Raw genomic sequence first — 12,328 nt, forward strand, 5'->3', positions numbered from 1 at the left:
CTGTCATTTAGGCTCAAGTGCATGGGACCTTGAACTAGAGGTATACAACACACCTGGACACCTTCAGTGGAATTGAGGGGAACTGCTGTTTTGGAAATGTTTGTTATTAATTCTGATATGTCAATGCCTGAGCCGTAAAGGTGAGCTCTCAGCTGATGTCAGAGTGGCAATGCAGGCAGAAAACGGACCATCATTAATGCTCACATCTCATGCAAAATCCATTACCATTTGCAAGAGTACTTTACTTTTAAGCCCTCCCTGACTGGAAGCATCTGTCTGTGCGGCTGTGCTAATGGCCGTCAGGAAAAAGAGGCCAAGCCACTTCATACTGGCATGGTTCAGGTGCCTGTGACAACACTCAAAATGCAACTGGTTGGCCACATGCTACCAGCAGCAACCCTACACCAAGCTCTTCCAGAATAGAGCCTGGTCTAGCCCACCACTGCGGGTAGTGTCATTTGCTGTCTCCATCTTAGAGGTATGGTGCAGCATGCCGAACAGCTGCACCAAAAATTCAAAAAACCTACATCAACCCGTACTGACCCGGTCACTAGGGGCAAACCTCTACACTCCCTCCAGTAAGCCAATTAACACCACCCAGTATTCCTACTGTGCTGGCAACGGGACCTCAGCAGAATACAAGGACCGTGTACCGTACGAGTAATCCAAATTATGCCATTCTGAGTCATGAATTGATCCATGACATTCCTGCAGAACAGAAAAGAAATTGGTCTCAGTGGGGAAAGGCCGGGTGGTTACCCCTGGATCCACTTGTGGGGAGTTTTTAGGGTCTTGCTGTCAGGAGTCTGAATGCTCCAGATGTTATTATGCATGCTCAAAAGGAGGCCTTGTTTAAGGCCCTCGGTGGGGTGGTTAAAAGATACTGCTTGCCCAATCTGCAGGTCTTGAGGCACTTCTGGGGGAGTCAACAGGTTCGGCAAGGGCAGTCCAGGTGGAAAAGCCTTGCCAATTGGTTGACCACGTCTGCCCCAGTGGAAATTTATTTTGGCCAGAGCTGTCCACAAGCGGCTTCCCCAATCAGGCTTGTGGAGCTGCAGTGCTTGTTCTAGGTCAGGAACAAAAGCAACTTTAACTCATCAACGTCTCTTCATCAGGAAGGTGCAACATCACCCAGGCAGTAGGCACACTGAGAGCTGCCCACTCATTGAACATGAACACATGCACGGGGAGAGATACCCAGGACTGCCATTAAGGCAGAGGGAAACCAAGAAATTTTGGCTCCAGTGTCAATCAGACATCTTAAAGGGAATCTATTCGAGCCCAGGCCGATAATGACATGTGGACCCCCCTTGGTGTCCCACTCGAAAAGTTTAAGCTGCCGTACCTGGGACACCAGACAGGGTATGGGCACTACTGGTTTTCTGCCAGTGGGGCGGTAGCATGCCGAATGGCGTCTAGAGCCACTCTGGTGTCTTTATAAAAAGGGATGGCGGACAGGAGGCCTGCATCCTTGCCACGCTGGCTGGCTTCACGGGCAGCTTGGACCATGGCCTCTAAAACTGCTAGTGGGTTTCTTATGCATTAATTCTAGTGACAAATCTAGGTCTAAACCTTCCCTCCACAGCCTGGTTCTGAGGTCTTTCTCGTCTCTTGTCCCACTTGAGGATTTAAGCCGAGGTCCTGCAGGACCTTGTTTGAGGGTTCTGGCCTCTTTTGGGGGGTTGGGTCAGGTGACATCTTCATCACACCGTATTGTTCTAGCCTTCTGTGTTAATTGGTTTATGAACCATCCCCAACTGTTTTGCCCGTTTTGTATTGCATGGGCGGTACTAATTAAGATTAATTTAAGGCTGGGTGGCAACCTTGTGTGAGTGGTCCTAATTTATTGAGGTTTGGGATCAGATACAATGGTGAGTCTGAAGCTTTCCTGTCACTATTGTGTCTCCTTTGATCAACAAACTTTTCAACAGCCAACTGCACTCGTCTGTTAGCCAATTCCTGAGCAGAGCAAGCGTGAATACGCAGTTGTTCCCCTTGCTTGAGTTTAGGGACACGCCCCGCCCAATAGGAATCTTGGGCAGTGTTGTGGTTTAACCCGGCAGACTGCTAAACATCACACAGCCGCTTGCTTACTCCCCCACCACCAGTGGGATGGGGGAGGGAATGAGAAAAAAAAAGTAAAATTCGTGGGTTGAGATAAAGATTGTTTAATAGGACAGAAAAGGAAGCGAAAATAATGATAAAAGAATATACAAAATAAGTGAAGCACAGTGCAATTGCTCACCACCTGCCAACCAATGCCCAGCCAGTTCCCGAGCAGCGGTCACCCCCTCCCCTGGCTAACTCCCCCCAGTTTATGTACTGAGCATGACATCATATGGTATGGAATATCCCTTTGGCCAGTTTGGGTCAGCTGTCCTGGCTGTGCCCCTTCCCAGCTTCTCACTGGCAGGGCATGAGAAGCTGAAATGTCCTTGACTAGTGTAAGCACTACTTAGCCACAACTAAAACGTGTGTTATCAACATTATTCTCATCCTAAATCCAAAACACAGCACTGTACCAGCTAGCAGGAAGAAAATTAACTCTAACCTAGCCAACACCAGGACAGGTGGTCAGGGAACATAGCGCTCCAAGACCTGCGCTGAGAAAGACACCAGCTCCCCAGCCTCCCTCCTGAGCTTCCTCTTGATTGAAAACTATTCAATCACCTCCCATCTCATGAACTCGTTTGACCCACTTGATTGCTGACTCATCAGGCTGTTTACCAAACTCCTTCTGTAACTCGGCCAGATCAAGGGCGGGGAAAGGCAGTGGTCTTAACTACATACTGGGCAGGTCTCCAGTCTGTCCCCCCTCTTATCGCATGTTTGATAACGGGGAAGACTACTTGCGAGGTATCATCACCATCATCTGGCCAGTCCTCTGGCTCCTTCTTGGGGTCGTTCCACGTGTCCCCATCCCAGTGTTCGGGATCTCATGTTAGGGCATCCACAGTCCCGCCCTCTTTCTCCAAGTTAGCACTGACCATCTATACTACTTTATTTTCTAATCTCTTTTCATTTTCTGTTTCCTTAAAGTTAGACCTTGCATCATCAGCTGCATCTCTTGCCTTTGCACCTTCTCTTATAACCTTTCCATTTGAGCAAGCAGTTCTTTTTGTCTTCCCATCGCTTCTTTTCATTACAATCGGCATGATGGCATGCACCCAACATCTTACAGATGATGCCTTTACCTTTTCCACTTTAGCTCTTCCCTGTGCCAGGTCCGTGTGGCTTTTCTCTTGGTCCCACTCAGACCAGTGGTCTCGGACCCAAGCATTGTCAAACCGGGGCCGGGAGGGGAATCCCATGCTTACCCAAATAAACCTCCACCCTGTTATCCTCGGACCCTGCTCGCTGTGCCATTTTGTGTTGCGGCCCTCTGCCGCTATCTGCCCCTTGAAGGGACAAGGTTCCGAGTCCGAGGTACAAAGTGAGGTGTATTAGGATAGGGCACTTATTAAGTGGGTAACAATTACACCGTCCTGCGAGTGGGGACTATTCTGCTTCTATTCCAAAATCCCTTATAATCTACCTAAGAGGTTTCGCTCGGTTCCCGGGAAAGCGTCCTTACCCGGCGTCCCAAGCGAGGGGAGGCCAGCAAGGCGCGGGCCCGCCCTTCCTCGGGCGCGCTCGAATCGGGCTCTCGGGGGGCGATTCATACAGCCTTCCTCGTGGCGGCTGTGCTCACCGCCTAGCGGTGCCACTGCGCTGCTGCCGGGCCGGCTCGGGGCCGGCGGAAGGGAAGGCCGGACCCCGGCCGAGCGGAGCACGGCCCCCCCCGTCGGGGTCGCCGCCCCGCGGAGCGTCACACCTATGAACAGAGCAGAGGAAGGTTAGTGTTTGGGCTGAAATCGGCTGCTGTGAATCGACACAGTTCTTTGAGTTCTGATTATGATCTGTGCAGCGGAATACATTAACAAAGAGAGCAGAATCCTTTTTGATCAATCAATCCCCAGTCAGTCTGGGGATAAACAGAGGTTTAAGTTTGGGTGACAGGTTTTTTTTTGGTTTGTTTGTTTTCTGATTTCACAAAGTGTCTATGTACGGTTCTGTCTCTGTGTATCCGTATCTTAGGGCTTCCAAAATCCATGTGAGACAGCACAGCCGGGATGCTGCTGGCGTTGCATGCATAAGCAGATCTCTGTGACAGAGTTAAGATCCTCCTTAGCAAAGTGATAAAGTTGACTGGAGTGATCTGCTCTAAATTTTTATATAGGTGATTCCCTCTGGTGCTGGAGAACTTTCTACTTTAATTCCCTATTTACAAAATAACAAAAAGTGTACAGTAGCAGGATCTGTTTGTGTGTATGTGTGTATGTGTTAGCAAGAATTTCTGTTAGGTAATTCAGAAAAAGGGCTTTGACACTGTCTCACATAAGCTGTTGATGTACGGGCTGGGTGAGCAGACGGTGAGGTGGATGGAAAGCTGGCTGGCTGGCCGGGCCTAGAGAGTGGTGATCAGCAGCGCGAAGTCTAGTTGGAGGCCAGTGACTAGGCTGTACCCCAGGGGTTGATACAGGGTCCAGTCCCGTTTAGCATCTTCAGTAATGAGCTAGATGATGGGGCAGAGTGTACCCTTGGCAAGTTTGCAGATGACACCAAACTGGGAGGAGTGGCTGATGATGCCAGAGGGTCACGCTGCCATCCAGAGGGACCTCGACAGGCTGGAGAAATGGGCTGACAAGAACCTCGTGAAGTTCAACAAGGAGAAGTGCAAAGTCGAAGAACAGCCCCAGGCACCAGTATTGCTGGGTGCTGATGATCTTGAAAGCAACGTTGCAGAAGAGGACCTGGGGGTCCTGGTGGAACCAAGTTGAACACAAGCCAGCAGTGTGCCCCTGCAGCAAAGAAAGCTAATGGTATCCTGGACTGTGGAAGAAGAAGTGTTGCCAGCAGGTGGAGGGTGGTGATCCTTCCCCTCTGCTTAGCTCTGGTGAGGCCACACTTGGGAGTGCTGTGTTGAGTTCTGAGCTCCCCAGAACAAGAGAGAGATGAAATTACTGGAGAGGCTCCAAGGCAGGGCCATGAAGATGATGAAGTGACTGGAGCATCTCTCCTCTGAGGAAAGGCTGAGTGAGCTGGGACTCTTTAGCCTGGAGAAGAGAAGGCTCAAGGGGGATCTCATCGGTATATACAAATACCTGGAGGGAGGGTGCAAAGAGGACAGAGCCAGGCTCTTTCTAAGTGGTGCCCAGTGACAGGACAAGAGGCAGTGGGCATGAACTGAAGCACAGGAAAATCCTCCTCAACATCAGGAAACATTTTCCTACTGTGAGGGTGGTGGAGCACTGGCACAGGTTGCCCAGAATGGTTGTGAAATCTCCATCCTTGGAGACATTCAGAAGCTGTCTGGATGTGATCCTTGGCAGCGTGCTCTAGGTGTTCCTGCTGGAGCAGGGTGGTCAGACCAGATGGCCTCCAGAGGTCCCTTCCAACCTCAACCAGTTTGTGATTCTGTGAAAAACATCCCTATTCAGACAGCTTCTGTTGCTCATGGTGTTATAAAAGATTTCAGGAAAGTTACTCTTTTACTGCTTCAAAAGAGGCTAGGTAATGTCCTCCTTTTCTCACTTTTATTTCCCTATTCCTTCTCTTTCAGTCTCCTCCATGGCCCCATGTATTGCAGCATTATTTTTAGTGCTGCTTTCCCCTGCACTGCATCATAGTTCAGTGGCTTAAAATTGCACAAATCTAACACAGTCAATTGCTTGGCTGGATTTCTACTTCAGGTCTCCTCCATAAGAGTTCTTGGTAAAAGTCCTCTATAAACTTGAGTTGAAAAATTGAGAGAAAATCAAGACAACGTAAGATTTTTAATTCTTAGAAATTAAAACTTGATGAAACATCTTTTTGGATTTTTCCTTCAGTTTTCATTTACACAGTGGTATGGTTGACCTGAAACTACAACTGAAACTATTAGCTCAAATTCACTTCTGTGGAGCTCCTCACAGCATTATCTTAGCAAAGGCATCTATTTTATTTAAAATACTTAGTTTTAAGCAACAATAAATCCCTTCATTATTCTTCATTTCAAATACTTGCTTTCCTGTTTTTCTGCGCTTACACTGCTTAAAGCATCCAAATTATACTAAAGAGAAATACTTGATTGCGCTTTTCCTTATATGTCAGAAATAGGCCTCTGTCAGCGTATAACAGCTTATGTTTTACTGTTAATCTTGAAGTGATTAGTATGTTTTAGACATTCTTTTCATAACAATGTCATAAACAGAAACAGTGTACTGAAGGCATGCACGTTGGTTACAATATCCAAGTCAAACTCCTTTGTATGACAAACACGTTGGCCAGATATAATGAATTCTTAGAACTTCTCTGCCAGACTGATCCTGGCATAGCTTCTGGGGCTTCATTTAAATTATGTGAGAGTCCAGTAAAGCTCTTTAGCACCCATGCCCACAATACTGCATTTTCTTTTTCTGCCAGCTTATTCTCTGTGGCAAATATTTTTAAGTTACGCAGTTAACATCATTGCTGAATTCCACTGGGAAGCATAGAAACAAGGTGGTAGTTTACTTTGTGTGATGGATGAACAAAGGAAATTTAAACAGCCATCATTTTTGCTACATTTTTTGCGTATTATTATTATATAGGAAGATCTGATTGTATTTATGTCAGTAGGAGTTAGCATGTGATATTATAAGATGATGGTAAAGCACAAACAGGTGAAGAAAAGTTAGATTTTCTGTGTGGAAAAGGAGAGATGAAGAGTTTCTTTGTTCCACAAAATCATTGCCTTTACTTCCAAAAGTCAAGAGAGTCCCTTTTAAGCTCTGAATACTGGTAATTTCTACTGACCTAAGTTCTGTGGTGTTTGCAGGTTGATAGCACGTTGTCTACTCTGTCCCGAATTATCAGACCACTCTACTGGAGGAAGGGACTGGATTTAGCACTTGACACTGTGAAGCACTGTTTACCTTTCCAAACTCCATATTAGGGTACATAGTCTGTAGAAATAAGCTGCAGGATTTTGCTACAGCTAGGTATGAAAATTTTACAAAAAAGCAATACAGCAGTGTTGTTCACAGGGGTCAAAAAACCTCCATCAGTCAGTTAAAGTAGAAGCTCTAGGAGGGAGCCAAGGGGTATGCTGAACAGACAAATTGGGACTGAGGTACTTGCTATTACACTGCAATACTGCAAGGAAATATAATCAACTCTGTGCCAAACTCATCCTGGCACAGAAAGGTGAATGGAGAGTTTAATCCAAGTAGGAGTAAAGGGTGGTGGATCTGTGAGTTGTGCATAGACAGAAGCTGCAATAATGGTAGTAGGTATGACTGCACAGAGGGAAACTGAAGAAGAAAATAAAGGGGTCAAGATGGAGCTCTAGGGGGGGTGCTACAAAAATGTTAGCAAGAGAGGAGTATTAGCAATTCAGGAAACAGTTGTTCTCCAAATGTGGTAACTCCTAGCTAAGGAGACTTCATTTCATGAAATAGAAAGGTCAGATGAAACTGGCATTAAATATTTACTCTGAGGAATAGGAATAAACAAATACAGGGATCTGGTTAATGCTTTTCAATGTTTTGCTTTCTGCTGATGACATCAGATTTACAGAGACTTTTATTAAAGGAACACAAAGCCCCTTGGTATTCAGTAAAACTGTATCTTTGTAACATATCGATTAGACCAGACTCACTCAGTCCATAGTTTGAATGCTTGGCATTTTTGAAGTGAATGCTTACATCAGCTGATAGCCTAGTTTGGGAGTTGATATGAACAAGTCACAATCAACAGAACGTGCAAGCCTTACTATTGGAAAATATGTCATAATTTCAATATGTGTTAGATGTCAGAGTGTGACAAGGTATGAAGTTGCTCCTACTCTTCACAGGATGTGCATGTTGCAATCTTAGTGTATCTTAAATGGCTCTTTAGCACCTTTTCAGGATTAATTATATTCTCTGAGTAATGTACTTGTATAGAACATTATGGTAGTATTGTTATTTCATTATTACCATGAGCAGCTTTTAAAAAATTGGAGAAGCAAACCCAGTCAAAATTCAAATTGTTTGGGGTTTTTGTCCCCTCCCTCCCCCTCCTCCCCCCCCCAACAGTTTCTATTCAGTCATTGCTTAAGCAGGAATTGTAGCTGTTCAGACATCCCTCTTCCCAAGAATTCAGGCAGGAGGAACTTAGATGTTCCACTTGAAAGTACTTTATTGCCATTGCTACAGGGCTTTAGGAATAGCATAATGGCAGAAATCCCATGTTGGACGTTTTCTCAGTTCCTCCCTGCATTCCTCAACAGTCCATTTCTCAGCTACACCCTTTCCCTTCAGACAGTTAATTTTTTGCACTAAGGAGAGAAAAATAGTCCTGGCTGAATAGCTTTGAAAATATGAAGGTTCTTCTTCCTGCTGCCATTGCTGACATTGTTAACTATATATACCCATTACAGGAGATAATACCCCAAAAAAATCTGTCTATAGTAGGAATACACTGTACTGAATATTAAAGGCACTGATGTGGACTGGACAAAAGAGAGTAGTCAGATGAAGGTTCAAATTCACAGTGAAGAGTGATAGATTATAATTTTTAGTTAATCTAGTGTTTGGAATTAATGTGTCTGGTTTACTGACAGTATTAACAGTGTCATCTGGTATCCCGTCCTGCTGTCATGAAGATAAGTATTAAAACAGGAAAAAAAAAGCTTAGTATTATTTCTGTTGTATGTTTGTATTCGTAGTATTTCTGTTATCTAGGATGCAGAGGAAGAACCAACAGTTTCATGTTGTATTGACGACCAGTTTACTTTTTAGTTCCCACATGCCAAATCCATTGGAAAAAAATTTCCCATACATATTATAGGTAGAATTCAAGAGAAAATTTGTGTTTGGGTAATTGTTATTACTAGCATTGTGAATAAGAAGTGCACTCTCCAAAATTTTTGTATAAAATCTGAGAGGATTTATTTTTCCTGAGCTTTTTGGTTCTTCAGAGTTTTTTGAGAAACAGTCAACTCATCAGAAAGGGGAGCTGAATTTTCAGCTGTGTTTTCAAAGGTACATGGTTAAAGTTAGCTGTGCAAATCCCGCAGGCGTTTTGCAGAGAAAACTCTGCAAAAGCGAAGAATCTTTTTTCACTTGCCAGATATTATCAAGCCTATGAACACATGGAAACATTCTACCTAATCTGTAGCATATCAAACCTCTGTATACAGAACTGTATCTAAAGAGCTATTCATCTAATTTTCTGTTTATGGCAAAAAGTTTATTGTGTTAATGTGGTTGGGTTCAAAAGCGTGAGTAAATGGATAATTAATGATGCTAAAACTCCTGTGTGACTTAGTCTGACTGTCAAAGACATAAAAAACTAAATAAAAATATGCTTCATTTCAAATTTGTTGTATTTTCAGAAAAAATATTCTTATATCTTAAAATGGCATTTAGGAAGCAATTCATAAAATATGCCCTTTTAAGAAAATACTTTTGTCCTTTCTGACTTTTCTCAGTTCCAAAACACTAATGATATATTAAAATACTAAATACAATAATAAAACAAATTTGGGTTTTCATCAAAAGGTGATACTGACCAAAAAATCATCAGGCTTGTAGTGTGTATATATGTTTTTAAGCTAACATTGAAGTTGAATATATTTATTCTCTTTACATTTAAATATGACTTAGAATAGTTAACATATAAGCCCTCAAAAATTAAGATTGATATTAGCACAGAAAAGCAAGGTAGTGCATGTGATTCAAAGATTTGCAGGATCTCACCTTTCATAGTGATACCATTTGTGTTTTCTTCACTGGACAAGCGCTGCATTGTGTTGCATATTTGGGATCAGCTTTTCAGACTTCAGCAGGGCTTGACATTTATTTGTCCTTCTAAAACCATAGGATTGCTATTGAAAGAAATGAACAGAATCAATAGATCTTAAAATTTTGTTCACTTCAAGGCTTCAGTGATACCTTTTCTGTTTCTGGAAAGTACTCATTTACGGCTGCTACTGCCATTAATTTACTATTACTCGACATCTTGACTTACAAAACTGTGAAGGATAGGCAGTGGTTATTTTTAACCACTGATCTGCTGACACAGTTGGCTTAATTTAAGTAAGCATTAATAAATGACACAAGGCACAGGCATATTGCGTCTGATGAATGCATTTTGAGGCCCAAGGGTCAAAAGACAAACACCGTATTAGTTGTACTCAGAAGGGAGCTACTGGGTGGGCTGGGTGTGAATAAATGATGGAACCCATCTTCTGTCTAGATGTTGCTAAATCATGTCCAAATTCCTAAGAATACTTCAGAGACGAAAAGTTTGCTTTCCAGGTAAACTAGATTGCACCAAGCACTAGTTATTTAGAAGAAAAATGCTTGCAGAAAGTTTATGCCTCTGATAAAGTCCTTAATCCATTTACAATCTAACTGTTGTATTTGGACACGGTACTGCGCTGACTAAATCGGCACAGATTCAGGAACTAAATGCAAACTTCTCCAGCAAATGTACTTAAAACCAGGTCCAGTGGTTAAAAAAAAAAAAGCCTTCTTCCTTGACTATGAGCAATTATACCTGCTTAAATGAAAAAGTGGGTGAATGGACAAGGCATATATCATAGCTTTTATCTATAGCACAAACACCAGGAGTAACAAAAAGGAAGTAATATAATCCACAAAATCAGGTGGAATTTCAGTGTCTTGTAAGGGCTTCAAGATAATGAACATCCTACTGAAAAGGAGTACTGTATTCTACTATTAGTATGTTTGTCCTACCTCATCTGTATCTCGCTGTTCTCTACATTCATAGTGGCAAGGGAAAAGGTAGAGAGAAAGAAAATGAACATGAATGTGAAGAGGAAAGAGATGCTTTCTTATGCATCTTAAATAAAGTTTGCCAGCTGCTTCATTTAGTAATGCATGCAGGCTAACAGGAAAACTGACTGAAAATGGAAAATAGGGTAATGGTTAAAATTCTTTGTTTATTTGGCACTAATGAAAAGTCTGGGGGAAAAAAGATGAAAAAAATTTTTCCTAAATGCTTTAAAAATATAGTAATCTTAAATAGGTATTTTAGTCATAATGAAGAAAGGAGTGACATAAAAAATTGTGTTTTTTTTAAAATAGGCAGTGTATTGCTTTATTGAATTCCATACAATTGTAATCCAGGAAGAGAAAATAGTATGAAATTGACCTCTTCACAGAAGAAACTTTGGAAACCACGTAGCTCCCTTTTCTACAACCTGCAAAGGACACTTTATTTCTATTTCACAGTGTGGAGAACTAACAAAATCAGTTGATTTTTGCCTCTTTTGTGAAAGAGCAAAGTGTTTGGCAAGAAATATTACCTGAAATCTCACCGAAGAGCTTCTGCAGGTTTTGGAACAAAACTTCCAAGCCTTCTCTCCTCTATGAACATTTGGATGCATGTGAAATTTTTTTGTGAAGGAATTAGTACGGTTGCTTAATTCTGAACTCTCTGATAGCTATAGATCAATTGAACTTTTAAAAAGAGCTACTGAAAAGCTAAATACCCACATAAAATATGTACATCATGCACTAATCTAGAGCCTGTTCTCCCTTTCCTTGTGTACAAAGAATTTCTGTCTGCTTTAGCACTGGTTATTTCATAGGGGCCTCTATGATCCTTGGTATGACTTTCACTGCCCATTTGCACTTACACATTGAGTCATGTGATAGTTTTGTATAAAAACCTACAGAAATACAGGACATTTTATGTATAAACAAATCAGAGTGGGGAACAAAAAAGCCAACACGATTTGAACTGGAAATAGCACATGCTAAAATACAACAGGAAATTACTGAAAGTAAGATATAAAGCAAAAATGGCAATATATTTTCTGACAGCATTTATTTAACATTGACAGTCCGGCCTAAAGAAATCTATGAAATTCCAGTCCTATTTATTACTTCAGTAAAAAAAGTTATGCAGATAATTTGTCATACAGCTTATCCTGGCTGAACAGCACCTATTTTTTATTGACTTGTGTAGTTTGACTTCTGTCTAGAAAGAATATCCTGCAAGAATTATCATATTTAGTTAAGGTGGACAGGAGGATAGTCCATCTGTACAGGTAGAGATCCTTTCAAAATAAAAATCTGCGTTTTGTAATATTCATGTATAAGGAACAATCTGAGGGCATGGGATACCAACAGTAAGTTGTACAGATTTGACTTAAGTACACTTCTTAAATATTTAAAGCTATGTAAGTCGTTAAGTCAATACATGTACATTTTGAGCTTATATGGAGTCAAATACAATACACATGAAGGTCTGAGTCACGTTACTGCTGTTATTGCCATATCTTATATTGGTGCTGAAGTGGAGAAATGTGCTG

At 42.2% G+C, this 12,328-nt stretch overlaps 1 protein-coding gene across 2 annotated transcripts in view; it reads left to right on the forward strand.

Moving 5' to 3' along the window:
* Positions 1-12,328, forward strand: part of FBN2 (fibrillin 2) — a 185,186-nt gene that overhangs the window by 42,652 nt on the left and 130,206 nt on the right. The gene's annotated exons all lie outside the window — the stretch shown is intronic.

The sequence above is a fragment of the Aptenodytes patagonicus genome, chromosome Z, assembly GCF_965638725.1.
Source record: "Aptenodytes patagonicus chromosome Z, bAptPat1.pri.cur, whole genome shotgun sequence".
NCBI classification, from domain to species: domain Eukaryota; kingdom Metazoa; phylum Chordata; class Aves; order Sphenisciformes; family Spheniscidae; genus Aptenodytes; species Aptenodytes patagonicus.